At 45.8% G+C, this 14,204-nt stretch overlaps 1 protein-coding gene across 4 annotated transcripts in view; it reads right to left on the bottom strand.

Annotated features, from left to right (window-relative positions):
• The window catches only part of LOC144173879 (glutamate receptor 1-like), a 294,845-nt gene that overhangs the window by 118,467 nt on the left and 162,174 nt on the right, over positions 1 to 14,204 (bottom strand). The window lies entirely within an intron of this gene.

The following is a 14,204-nucleotide window of genomic DNA, read 5'->3' as shown; positions in this document are numbered from 1 at the left end:
CAATAAATAATAATTTATTTGCTCCTTCAACTTTGCAATAACTGAAATAATGTTTAAAAGTTTGTGGCTGCATCGGCAATTCCTATGCTTATAGCGCTAACTTTTAAAGAAAGACAACACGCTTGTATATGTTATTCAACGAATACGAAAGGACATCATTTTTTTGGAAGAGTGTGTTGCTTCCCAAACTGGATCCGCAGGCCTCATTTACAAAGTTATCGGAAAGAAGCGGCGTCAGGTGGCTGGAAAGAAGCGTTTCGGGGCATTGATGACGGGCTCGAAGCCGGAGGTATTAAAGTGTCACCTGGAATTATGAAAGGGCAGTACAGGGAAAGCCAAGGTGAGCAAACTTTGCGCCTGCTAGTAATACCTGCCAGCAAGAAGGAAATGATGAGCAATGAAGCCGAACAGTATACCAACGGGGTTTGAAAGTGTTTTGGCAACTGTGACCTTTTAAATGAAGTATCGCCTGACTAAAACTCAAATTCAACGGTACCATTGGTTCAGCGGGCTTGTCCAACACGCGGGATTTCGTTAAGCTATGTACAGACACCAGACTAGACATGTCATTAGATAGATTGCCGCAGGTAGCGACAAGGTATCGTAAACTTTGGGTACTTTAATTTCACAGATAGACTTATTTTCACACATACACTAACATTACCTGTGTACGTCTCCAGCTTACTGTTTGTTTGTTTTTTTCACCAAAATGCGTAAAGGAGCTCTACAAATACCATTTGGCACAGTCCCAATTTGGCACGCCGCAAATCACGGAGAGGAAAAGTTTACGGCCGGTGATAACCGTTTTCTCCCTTTTGGAATTTGCGCGCTATGAAACAAGCACCGCTGCCTCTAGTGTTGTATCCGTATTCACGGCATTGTTACCTGCCGATATGGACCAACCTGTCTTGACGCTTAATTCGGTGTCCTTTTAAGAACGGATTGGTGAAAATCACAGCAGCCATACGCAATCAAGTAAAGACACCATAGTCACGTCAGCTTTTACGTGACCGCGCTTCGCTATTCCACACAGTAAACGAAAAGAAGCCGGATGGGGAGTTTCATTAGGTTTAGGCTCCGGTAAATTCTCCAGGACGATTACATGGCGTGATACGTCAGCCAAACCCCGTGAGCTGTTTGCTTCTCAATAGGACTTGGTAATATCGCGTGGTCGAAATAATTAAAATGCTTTGCAAAAAAATACACTTTAGTTTTCAGTTTTCTTTTTATTATTGATACTGTTTGTTATGAATGTTATTATTCCATACGCCGTGAGTAAACCGCTTGCGTCACATGAACAAGTTTGGACCGAAAGACAGATGGCTGCCAACAATGGGTGCTCCCTCGTATCTGAGCCTTCCAACTGTCGTAGCCCTCTACTGTTCACGGGTACATCAAATCTCACCGGCAAATGCCAAACAAAACTTTCTCTCTCCTTCTCTCTCTGGTAAATTACTTATAAATGACGTCGTCTGACGTCTCTCGCCACGATATCGCATTAAGCGCCGTTATTTACTTTTACACAAAACTTTTGACGTGCCTGTTCCGTCACTACCCTGGACATGACATGCGTAAGCGAGCGCAGCTGGCGGTACACACAGTATGCCTACCGCGAAGATTGTATGCACTTTGACCAGTACCTTCGGCAGAGTTCGTGCACTAGGAGCCCATATCCCGGCGCTGTTGCTACGATAGCGGCTCTAGTCCATTGCTGCTGTATTTTAAAGACGGTAGTCTTTCTTGCCCTACTTAACGTCAACAATTTTAGTCCGTCTTTTGGTAAGTATGTCTGTCTGTCTGTCCTTCGATTAATTCAGCCGGCGAAAAGGTAATAGAAATCTGCAACCAGAAGTTTATATAGCCAAAACCTTTCCGGACCACTCACTAAGTCTGGAAACACAGCTCATACTTGTCAACCTGGGTGAGCAAAAAGGGGGAAAAAAAGGAAAAAGAAACATAGCGCATAAACGAGGCAAGACATCAGTGCACACTTGGTACTCGCGGTGTTCTTTTATTTAAAAATGATTGTGTTTTCGACAGCAGACAAAAAATACCATTTGAAAACAAGATTTTGACCCAAAATTCCAAAAAAGAGTTCGCGCGATGCTAGACCTCGTGGCAGTTAAGTTCAAAAGTAACAAAAGGTTACTGTAGATGGCGGGAGCACTGGAACGCGGTAAAATTGAATTGACTTTAGCAAGCCTCCTCTGGGTTTATCGTGGGAGGGTTGAAAGGGAAGTGGAGAGCATGCGAGGTGGATGAGGGAGAGTAGAGATGCATCCACATGGAGGGGGCGGCAGAAGACTATCGTCTTTCGACGACATTTGCAGCGAAGTGAGTAGATGCGCCGCCATTTTTTTCATAGACTACGCAGGTAAGCGCCGAACATTTGAAACGCGTCACAAACGCCTTTCTCAGACAGACCCATGGTCGACATGTCGAGAGAGAGAGAGAGAGAGAGAGAGAGAGAGAGAGAGAGAGAGAGAGAGAGAGAGAGAGAGAGAGAAAGAGAGAGAGAGAGAGAGAGAGAGAGAGAGAGAGAGAGAGAGAGAGAGAGAGAGAGAGAGAGAGAGAGAGAGAGAGAGAGACTTTATTCAAAAGTCTGGTTAAGTGCGTTCGGTGACCGACAGCCGCAGCCTGCCGGTGACCATGGCAGCTCTTTCCGCGAAGACTCTTCTGGGCCTCTAAGTCCGAGCTGTCCAGCGCCTATTCCCAGAGCTCGACTGAGGGGATCAAGGGAAAGGGGTCTTCAGAGCATGCCCTTATGAGATTGGCGACTGTGTGTTTCGCACCACACGCAGAGCAGTAGGGTGTCGGATATAAAGTCGGATGGGGGTGCAGCGGTGGCGTAGAGGCAGAGCATCCGCCTCGCGTGCAGAAGGACCGTGGCTCGAGTCCCGGTGCCAGACAATTCCAACCGGATTTAGAAAAAAAAATCAGCGCATTGATGGAATTGCAGAATGGGGCTTGGGGTGCAGCCTGACCCCGGGGACCATTGCCGGTAACGCACTCCCTCACCAGAGCAGGATTGGCCACCATGGTGTAGTAACGGCCACAACCTCCCATGAATACGCCAACTAACCCACAGCACTCAGTCTCCAGTGGCTGCGATGCAACCGACCACGGCGGCGGTCACACCTGTGACGCAGCAGAGGTTGCTAAGAATCCCTGGACCCGGACAGGCCGCCATTGGAATCTGAACCTGGCAACATTTAACACGAGAACGTTATCTAGCGAAGCGAGCCAAGAGGTGTTGTTCGAGGAATTAAAGGTCATTAAATGGGATGTCATAGAGCTTATTGAGGTTAGGAGGACAGGTTAAGCCCTTACGGCGCTGAAAAAAAGTCACGTCCTACGTTACCGTGGTCTAGTGGACAGAAGAAAACTGGGAGTGGGATTCCTAGTCAATAAAAGCATTAACGAAAGGGCAGCAGGTCTTGTAATTAGGCTCAATAGGGGGTACAAACTCAAGGTGGTACAGGGCTACGCGCCCACATCCAGCCACGACGACCAGGTAGTGTGGTGCTTCTATGAAGATGTGGAATCGGCAATGGCTAAAGTAAAAACACAGTATACCGTAGTTATGGGAGACCTCAATGCTAAAGTAGGCAAGAATCAGGCTGGAGGCAAGCCAGTTGGGAACTATAGTCTGGGCTCTAGAAATAGCAGGGCGACCTACTAGTCGAGCTCGCAGTACGGAATAACCTGCGCATCATGAATACCTTCCTCTGCAAACGGGAGAGCCGGCAGTGGACGTGGAGGAGCGCGAATGGGGAGCATAAAAACGGAATAGACCTCACATTATGCGATAACGATGGCGTCGTGCAGAATGTGGAAGGGCAAAGTGTAGTGACCACCGTATGGTGAGGTCTCGAATTAGGCTAGATTTCAGGAGGGACCGTAACAACCTAGTACGAAAGAAGCCGATGAATGAGCTAACAGCAAGGCGTAAAGTAGAATAATTCAGGATCGCGCTGCAGAACCGATATTAAGCTCTTACCGAGGAAGCAGAGTTTACGACACAGGAAACCAGCGACATCTTTGCACGCATTATCACGGAGTGTGCAGTAGAAGTCGGGGGCACGATGGCTTGACAGCATACTGGTAAACTTTCCTAGGAGACGAAAGATCTAATTAGGAAATGACAATCTCCACCCTAGCTGACAGAATATAACTAGCGGAGCTTTCAAAGTTAATCAATAAGCGCAAGACAGCTGACATACGGAAGTATAATATGGAGAGGATCGAATACTCTGTAAAGAACGGAGGTAGCCTGAAAGCAGTGAAGAGGCGTCTTGGCGTGGGGAAAAATCAGATGTATGCACTTAAAGACAAGCAAGGCAATGTCATCACAAATAGTGGTAACATTGTCACAGTAGCCCAGGAATTCTATAGGGATCTGTACAGTAGCCGGGACATCCAGGATAAAGCCGAACGAGAAAGTAGCTCAGAGGATATAAACATCCCACCAGTAATTACAGAAAATTTAAGGAAGGCCTTGAAAGAAATGAAAGGGGCAAAGCGCCTGGTGAGGATCCGATAACAGCAGACCTCTTGAAGGATGGCGGAGAAATTGTACTTGAAAAAAAACTGGCAAACCTGTATACGCTATGCCTAATGACCGCAAGTGTACCAGAATCTTGGAAGAACGCGAACATCATCGTAATCCATAAGAAAGGTGACATGAAGGATTTGAAAAATTACAGACCGATCAGCTTTCTGTTATTCGTCTACAAGGCACTTATGAATGTAATCGTTAACAGAATTTCTGCAACCTTAGATTTCAGTCAACCTAAAGAACAAGCAGGGTTCCGTAAAGGGTATTCAACAATGGCTCATATTCACACGATCAATCAGGTGATAGAGAAGTGCGCTGAGTATACTGAACCCCTATATATAGCCTTCATATATTATGAGAAAGCATTTGACTCGGTCAAAACCTCAGCAGTCATTCAGACATTACGGAACCGGGGTGTAGATGAGCATTATGTAGGAATACTAGAAGATGTCTACAATGGGTCCGCAGCTACCATCATTCTCCATAAGGAGAGCAGTAAAATACCTATAAGGAAGGGCGTCAGACAAAGAGACACAATCTCCCCAATGTTATTCACAGTATGTTTACAAGAAGTATTCAGAACATTGGATTGGGAACAGGTGGGAGTGAGGATTAATGGAGAATACCTGAGTAACCTCACATTTGCTGATGATGTTGCCTTGTTATGTAACTCGGGGGACGAATTGCAAAGCATGCTTACCGCACTGGACCAACAGAGGAGAACCGTGGGCCTGAAAATTAATATGCAGAAAACTAAAGTGATGATCAATAACCTCGGGAAAGCACAGCGGTTTCTGATAGGTGGCGAGGCCGTGGAAGTAGTAAGCGAATATATCTACTTAGGCCAAGTTGTGACCCCGGATCACAAACATGAGGCAGAGATAATTTGGAGTATAAGAATGGGGTGGAGTGCATTCGGCAGGCATTCTCAGATAATGAATGGCAGCCTACCATTATCCCTTAAGAAGAAAGTGTATGACAGCTGCATCTTACCGGAACACACCTACGGGGCAGAAACTTGGAGGCTCACTAAGAGGGTTCAGCCTAAATTGAGGACGACTCAGCGCGCAATGGAACGCAAGATGATAGGTGTAACATTAAGGGACAAGAACAAAGCGCAGTGGGTCAGGGAACAAACGCGTCTTAAGGACATATTAGTAGAAATTAAGAAAAAGAAATGGACGTGGGCAGGGCATGTAATGCGAAGGCAAGATAACCGTTGGTCACTAATGGTAACAAAGTAGATCCCTAGAGAAGGCAAGAGTTGCCGGGGGCGGCAGAAAGTTAGAACGGCAAATGAGATGAACAAGTTTGCGGGGATAAATTGGTCGCAGTTAACACAAGACTGAGGTAATTGGAGTATAATGGGAGAGGCCTTTGCCTTGCAGTAGGCGTAGATAGGCTGCTGCTGCTGCTGCTGATGATGATGATAATAATGATGATGGTGGTGGTGGTGGTGGGGATAAAGCCGGGTGAATATGGTGCAGTATGGAGCGGCATAGCAGTGCGTTCGTCTGTAGTAATCGCCACAGACGTTCTTCGGCGTCAGTAAGATCCCGATATGCGGGCGGATACATTCGAAAGGAGAGGCGGCGGTGTGCGGTGATATCTTGATAGCCTAATAAGCTGTCTCGGGCTGGTTGAGCTCCATGTAAGGGGACGAGGCTAAGCGGCTGTCTAAGGGCGATGGAAAACTCGAAAATTTCTTCGCCGTTTTAGAAGACCTTCTCAATATTGTTTCGTCTGATGGTTTACAAATAATTACAAACTATTACAACGGTTTACAAACTATTGGTGGGGACTTTAACATTAACCTATTACAGGCAAGCGCACATTCGCGTGATCTAGAGCTCCTTTTTGGTTCTTTCGGCTGCATGAACGTGATCAAAGAACCGACTCGTATTGGTCGTCTTTGCCAAAGTCTTATTGATGTATTTATAACCATTGATACAAGTAGCAGTACCATGTCCGGTGTGATTGGTGTACATATAGGTGATCATTTACATATATATATGTTCTCAAAGCACAGAGAAATACTAAGGTGTAAGCAATGCCCCGAATCTTTCGCTTTTCACGATATTAATCAGAATACTTTGACTACTTTTCGTCAGAAAATTCACCCTATTTGGTGGAACCCTTTACTTCAGTGCACCACTGCAGATGATGCCTACGATACTTTTCTGGAATCATTGAAAGATGCATATAAAAAGTATTTTCCTCTTAAGGTGGTCAAGAAAAATAAGAATATAGGGAAACCACGAATTACAGACGAATGTCTGAAGATGATGCGTAAAAAAGATTTATTGTACCGCAAGTTTGTAAAAACAAAGAACAGGGACGATTTTGTAGCATTTAAAAATACCGAAACTTTGTGACAAAGTTCTTGCGCCATACCAAAAAAATGTACTTCAAACATGTATTTTCTGAGGCTTCCTCCCGACGTGATGTCATGCCGCGGGAATTGAATAAACGTTTGCACCCCCTTACCCGCCGTAACGACAACTTTGAATTGACAGTAGATAATAAACCACTCAAGGGTCAAGAACTGGCAACCAAATTTAATCACTAATTAACGAATCTTGTGCAATGCTCCCACAATTAAATCCCCATGAGCTTCCTAAAGGATTCTAACCCGCACACCGCCTTTTTTTCTTCGAGAACGCCTCAGGAAATACGGTCGATTTTCTTGTCACTAAAATATAGCAAGGCCATAGACATCGATGGGCTTCAGATTCGGCCTATTGAGTTTGTACTGGACCTTCTTGTATCGCCGCTTAGCCACATATTTAACTTATGCTTTACTAATGGTGTTTTTCCAAAAAAAGGTGCAGCAAGCTTAGGTCACGCTACTGTTTACATCCGGGGACAAAAGCAATTTTTCCAATTATAGACCGGTTTCTGTACTCCGAGTTATTTCACAAGGGTTAGAAAAAGTAATCGCGAAACGCCTTGTGGCCTTATGTGACAAACACTCTGTTATATCATCAAAACAGTTCTGTTTTCCTGAACATATCAACGGAATAAGCTTTACTAACGCAAAAAGAATTAATAATCCATGGATTTGAAGAAACGAAGGTAACGTTAGGTATATTTATAGACTTTTCCAAAGCATTTCATACAATTAGTAATTTAACATTGCTTTAAAAATTACAACATTATGGATTCCGGGGGCTTTCCTTTACTCTTTTGCAATCGTATTTAAGTAGCCGGCAACAGGTCGTAGCAATAAAGGAACACCACTCTGCTTCACAAGAAGTAAGGGCTGCAGTTCCGCAAGGCGGTCTTCTTGGTCCGGTTCTGTTCAATATTTATATCAATGATATCGTAGAATTACTGACATTGCACATTTTATTATTTATGGAGATGATACCAGCCTTTTCTTTCAATCGTGTGATACTGCTCAGCTTTTGCATTTAGCAAATACAGTCTAGTCCACTTATAACAATATCCAAGTGCCAAGAAAATCCCATCGTTATAACCGTTAATCGTTATAAGCGGGTCGAGAAAAAAAAAGCCACAAGCGAGATCAAAACATTTTATTAGCATGCAAGTGAGGTAGTGCAACTACTCGTTTGCAGAAAAGCCATAGTCAGTCAGCTTTGACTGCTTCACGCGAAGCTGACGCACATCTTTTTCGAGAGCATCTAATTGCTCCACATAGCTGAGCGGGAGGTCCTTCGCGAAAATGAAGTCCCGTAGGGACTGTATCATTCGTTGGGCCTCGTGCGATGACGGTACCTGGGTAGGCTGCTCAGCCGCGTCGTCGTCGTCGTCGCTCTCACCGCTGTCCGCTGCACCACGCACACTCGCAACGATCGCCTCGTCACTGAGGCACTCGGACGTTTCAACACCATCGTCGGCACGGAGAAAATCGTCGAGACCCGACGCGTCTTCGTGAAGCGCCGACCATAACTGTGGCACCCCTTCATCGTTGGGTGCTTCCGTGGCCTCACCTGGGATCGCTTCCTCCTCGCCTGCTTCCTTCTCGTGACGCATTTTCGCATTTTCGGCGTGCGCGGTAAGCGGATTCAATCGCTATATCCGATATCGCGGCTCGGGAGCATCGTAATAAGCGGGTTATTTTACCATAGAAAGCATACAAAATTGGACGATGCAATCGTTGTCCATCGTTATATCCGATATATTGTTATAAGCGGTATCGTTATAAGTGGATTCGACTGTATAACCCTCCAAAAGCTTCACAAATGGACTAAAGCGAACTCGTTAGAAATAAATACTAAGAAAACTAAAGCAGTGTTATTTTCACCAGCTCAAAGATCTGTTGACAGAAACTTCAGTTTGTATGTCGGATTTGAAAATATTTGTATCGTTAGTGAAATAAAAACATTAGGCATTGTTTTTAATGAACATTTCAAATGGGATGCCCATGTCGGTCACGTCTGCACTAATTTATCTCGAGCGTGTGGGGTGCTTTGTAGGTTACGGCATGGGGTTCCATCAAATATTAAACTTCTTCTTTATCATGCGATATTCACAGCTCACATCAATTACTGCAGCCTCGTATGGCTAACTACTACCGCAAAAATATTAATAAGCTGCATTTATTTCAGAAAAATGCCATTCGACATATCGCAAATGTACCACATGACTCTCACACCAACGAACTATTTTTTCAGTATAATCTACTTCCTGTGCAATGTATCTACAACTTTAATCTTCCAACAAAGAATAAAAATAGCTTGCAACACAACGGTGCAGCGCATCTAAGTCTATGTAGTTTAAGAAAACCGTTGGACGTACCGTACGAAATAAGGGGAAGGAGCACATGGTTCGTGCCGTTTTCAAGAACGAATTATGGCGATGATAGGTTGCAGTCCCGAACTGCCCGCCTTTTAAATAACATAGCCGAGAGTGGCATAGCTATAAATACAATTTCTAATCTAAATTTAAGGAGACGTTTACTACTGAACATGGAACATTGAAAATCTATTAAGCGTTGTCTCTCCTGGCAACCTTGGTTTGGCCAAAATTACTTGTAGTATTTTTCAAGGGTTTTATTGGCATTGTCTTCATTCCCTGCGCACTGGAGCATCTCAAAAGTACCCGACACTGATTTTGCCAATATTGTGCGTAGTTATTTATGTGGATACTTCTGTAGTGCAGATTTTGATGAGTGTATGCATACCTGAATAAAACATGGCTTTTTCTTCTAGTTTGGTCTTTTTTTTTTCTGTGTATACACAGGTTCCGTACATATCCAATATTTCTCTTTTTATGTATCTGTGTACCCCGTTTTGTTTTGTAACCTTTATATGTATGTATGCACCTATGAGTGCCTATATGCGTGTATGTATATCATTTAATAAGTATCTTTTGCAAACTGTGAGCTATAGTGCGTTTTAATGCTTTCTTTTATGTTTGTAAGTGTTGTCGACATGTTAAGGCGAGATTCATTTGCTTAGGACGATTTTTTGTGCATATGCTTTAAACTCCTGTTTCTGCTCTGCCACGCCAACCGTAAGGGGCAAACACCTCGTCAAGCTGCAGTTTTGCAGCTTTTTGTGTTTGTCCTCGCATTTTTTTGTACGAAATGCTCAATAAAGTTGAAGAAGTTAAAGCTGAGGAAGATTGCATTACAGCCTACCCAGTATATGCGCACATCTTTCCTACTTTCCACATCGTCTTCTCTTATGTATACACGCTCCATGTATACAGCCTGCCTCGGGCGACGTCACTGTATTCATACACGCCGTGTGGCTCTATGGGCAAACCGTCTGGTGAATATGGAATAACATAGTCTGGCTGCGTACGCCTTGCGAAGCGCTGCGAACACTAAACGTCGTGTTCATACCAATCCGCCGTAAAGCTTGCCAGCATATGCCTGCACAGAAGCACTTATCTAAATGAACTATACATGTTTTAAACTCGCAAAGGGTGGCGCAACACTGCACGCCATTTCTTCGTGTTGCAACACTGCAGGGTTTTCCCAGAGCTAAGCTCCATCGTATAGCAGACTGATTCAGTACTGGGGACATTTTTTTAATATTCTTTTACAACACACTGAAAACCATGTGCGGAGGTTTTACACCTACGCTGCTTGATCCGCATACGACGAAGGTGCAAATGCATTCGAGGCTACGTAGGGAAACGAATGTAAAAAAGGGGCCCGTCGACATGGCTGTGAGCAATCAGGCGCCGACAGCGGGATCTACTTGAAGAACGCGCGGGCTCATTTGAATTCGCTCTCCAGGCAAGTGTCTCGACTTGTCGCTCACGCGAAGGCGAAATACTCGGCAGAATAAATAAGTAGGCCGGTAGGCGTACGGAAGAAACCATAAGATAGGAATCAATGAAGGAAGGCAAGAAAAAAAAGAGGAGGTGGCGGGTGGGGCGCGGAAGCTAATTACACGCAGCCGTCACCGAAATCAACCGGGAGCTCCTCCCGTTCGTTTCTTGGCGCGGAGATTCTCGGTCACGTCCGAGCCAATAAGGCCTGATTCTCGCGAACGTAAGCCAGGCCGGAGGCCTGGAGATGCTCGTGGGACGAGGGTGGGGGAGCGCGAGGAGTCGGATAGGGTTGAATTATTTGCCGACGCCTGGCGGCGCCTGTGGCGTCCGGACTGCTCCCGTGCTGCCATGCATGCTGCTAGCAGGGCCGCCGGTGTTGCTGCCGTTGCCGCTTTGCAGCCACGGACAGTGGAGGCGTTAGCGACTTCACCGGAGAGATTAGAAAGCTCCTGTCGATTCTTCCGATCCCCTGCCCCTGCTGAGATGCGAGAAGGAAAAGTGCATCCGAAAGTGTCAGCAAATGGCGGCCAGGGTAGGGCTTGTCAAACCGCACGCCTGACCGGTATTAGGCGGTGTAGATAAGTCCTCAGGCATCCTTTTCTGGGAGTTGTTGGTTATTGGAGGCCCCGCGGCACGGTATAAAGGGTGAGGAGGAGAAAAAGGCACCCGCGATGCCTCACTTTTTCATCCGTGGCTAGGCGTTGGTTTTCGGGATGCAGCGATCGATACGTACATATATGCGTGTACGTAATGCGTGTGCCTCTGGCGGCGTGTCTGTGTGTCTAACCCGACCGGTACCGCGGTGGCTGGAGCATATACCCGAAATATTGACAGCAAAAACCATCCTGCCTGCTTGCGTCTTGCTCTTTACGTGTCACCGTCTTCTTTTTTTTTCTGTGGAACTTTTTCCGGAGGCGCGCGGCGAGAATAGCGCGACGTTGCCTTGGGAATAGGTTGGCGACCGAGAAGAGATTACGCGCGTTTCTGGAGCAAAACGGCCTTCGATGTTTTCGGTTCACAGTTTTTCTCAACTCGTCGTTCTCGTGTTTTTTTAACGCACGCCCACGGCAGTTTAGTAATGACGGCCCGAAAATAGGACGAATCGTTTCCCTCGCACACGTGGGATTCCGCGGACTTCGAAGATCAGAAATCAGTTTGCAGGAGCTGGACAAATAAAAACTGTGGATCTCAACGAGCTGGAAAAAATGGTTTGCACTTTAAAAGCAGTTTGCATTTCTGAGCTTCTAAGCAGTCGAAAAGTAGACATCTCCCTTTTATTTTGTTTTGTGCTTGTTAATGCCGACGAATAAGAGCAGACTTACTCTGTCATAAGAGATGTCAAAATTATAAAAATAGTTGAGCGGTACGAAGAAACGTGCTCGTTGGGGCAACATGGGGAACGAAAAGACTAAATCAAAAATTAAACAATGGTACAACGTCAATGCTACGACGTCTGACCACAATTTGCTGGCGAGTATAAAAAACGAATGGTTTTGGCTTGTGTGAAATAAACAGTAATCTAGGAGCTCTAATGTAGAGATTTAAAGAAGCCTCGCAGGCAATAACCTAGCGTGTGTTTCACCTAGAAATAGTTTATATCGACTTTTGGTGTGCCTGGATCAGGAGATTACGTTTAAGCCTGCGATGAAGCTCGCCTCACTGAAAACGATTAGGCACCTGACTGTGAGTGCACGTATCGCGCGGAAAAACAAACATACAAGAAAGACTGGTTCCCCAAAGTATCTCAAGGGACACGAAGCATAAACTGAGCTTTTTTGGCTCGTTTTTCTCCCATGCGGAATATGAAACGAGGTTTAACAAAAGAAAAAGGAATGAAATACAGAAGTAAGGCAAGGACAGTGTAAGAAAATCACCGATAGTGAGAAAATCATTCACAGTGGTCGAGTCTATGGGTCGGCATGCAGTCAAGTTTTCAATTATAGAAAATAGCAGCTGCCTTGAGATGGTAGCCAATATATTTTGTCTTGTTTCAGTACGAATGAGTATGTATGGTAAGACATGCAGTGTAGTTTACATCTGCGAACTTTGCCAGTTCCAGTGGTGTGCGTGAGCACGTCCACAAAATTTCGGTATTTACAACAGCAAAAAATTAGCAGTGGCTTAGCTCGGCTATGCCAGGATCTCCGTAGCGTGAGCTAAGGTTCAGCAATCCAATCCATTTGAATCCAATTCAATCCAGTCCAGTCCAGTCACTGCTCCTCGCGCATGCGCAGCACGGCTCTCCAGGAGGTATGCCAAACGGCTATCAAGCGGCTCCAGCGCAGGGTCAGACTTGGCTACTGCGCAACGGAGGCGCACAGCTGGGCACGCGCCGGCGCCAGTGCTTCTGCCGCGGCTATGACGTCACTCCTGTGGAATGCGCAGACCGGCGAATGTGCAAACCCAATTCTCTACACACCAGTACTCCAATTGGATTGGATGTCCAATCAAATACAATCGAATTTAATCCAATTTAATCCAATCCAATGCGATTCACTCCAATCCAAGCCAATCAAATACAATTCAATGCTCCTCGCGCTTGCGCAGCACGGCACGGCCCTTCCCGGTCCACGCAAAACTGCTCAACCACGGCAGTGTAGCTTCCGCCACAAAAGATTGGCTGATGATTACGATACCTCTTAATGTGACATTTGTGCGCTGGGCGAGATGCAGTCTTCTGGGTGACGGTGCATACGAAGCGATCGCCGCTTCAGCGAACGCGCGTAGGCGTGCGATATACTGTGGCGTTGTCTCTTTGGCGTCGCCGCGGGGTTCGTGCCTCGCGCCTTTCACCATACTTCCATTCTCAGCTTTAACTCGCTCTATCTTGGGTGGCCTCTTCGTACTCTCGGTAATCTCGTAGCGCGTCGCCGCCAGAGAGAATAGTTTTAATTTCCCGTACGTAGAAGCTAAGCGTACGTAGAATGTTCACGGGTGACCAGTGCGCACGCTCAGAAAGCAAAGGCAGTATCATGGACGTATGCGAGATTCGAATTTTTGCGCTACAGTGTTCACGTTGCTTTCGTACGTAGAGTTGGCCGCGGGGCCCTACCCTCGCGTTTCGCTGCCAAATCATATTCGTCGCTAATCCCTCGGTGCGATATCGTGTTCTGAGTTGTTGGTTTCGCCTTCAATTTGCCAATTCTTGCCCGCACCTACCATTTAAATCGACTCAAATAGAAGAGTGATTTTTCAGCTGTTAAACTTGATGAAGTAGCGTTTGTCGTCGTTATAGCAACGTGCTCGCGAAATCACTAGCGTCCGTTGATGGCGCTAGGAATAACGCGCGGCTATGGGCTGAACGTGCGTGCATCCAAATGGCTTACGCGCGGAGTGCGTGGCGTACGTGTAACTAAAAGGGTTTCAAACTAGAAGCGCGTGAGCTACGTATACTTCT

This window comes from Haemaphysalis longicornis, unplaced genomic scaffold (genome assembly GCF_048455015.1).
Source record: "Haemaphysalis longicornis isolate Haplotype H1 unplaced genomic scaffold, Haemaphysalis longicornis Haplotype H1 scaffold_3, whole genome shotgun sequence".
NCBI classification, from domain to species: Eukaryota; Metazoa; Arthropoda; class Arachnida; order Ixodida; family Ixodidae; genus Haemaphysalis; species Haemaphysalis longicornis.
Note: the sequence above shows the minus strand (reverse complement) of the source record. Positions and strands in the feature narration are given on the sequence as shown.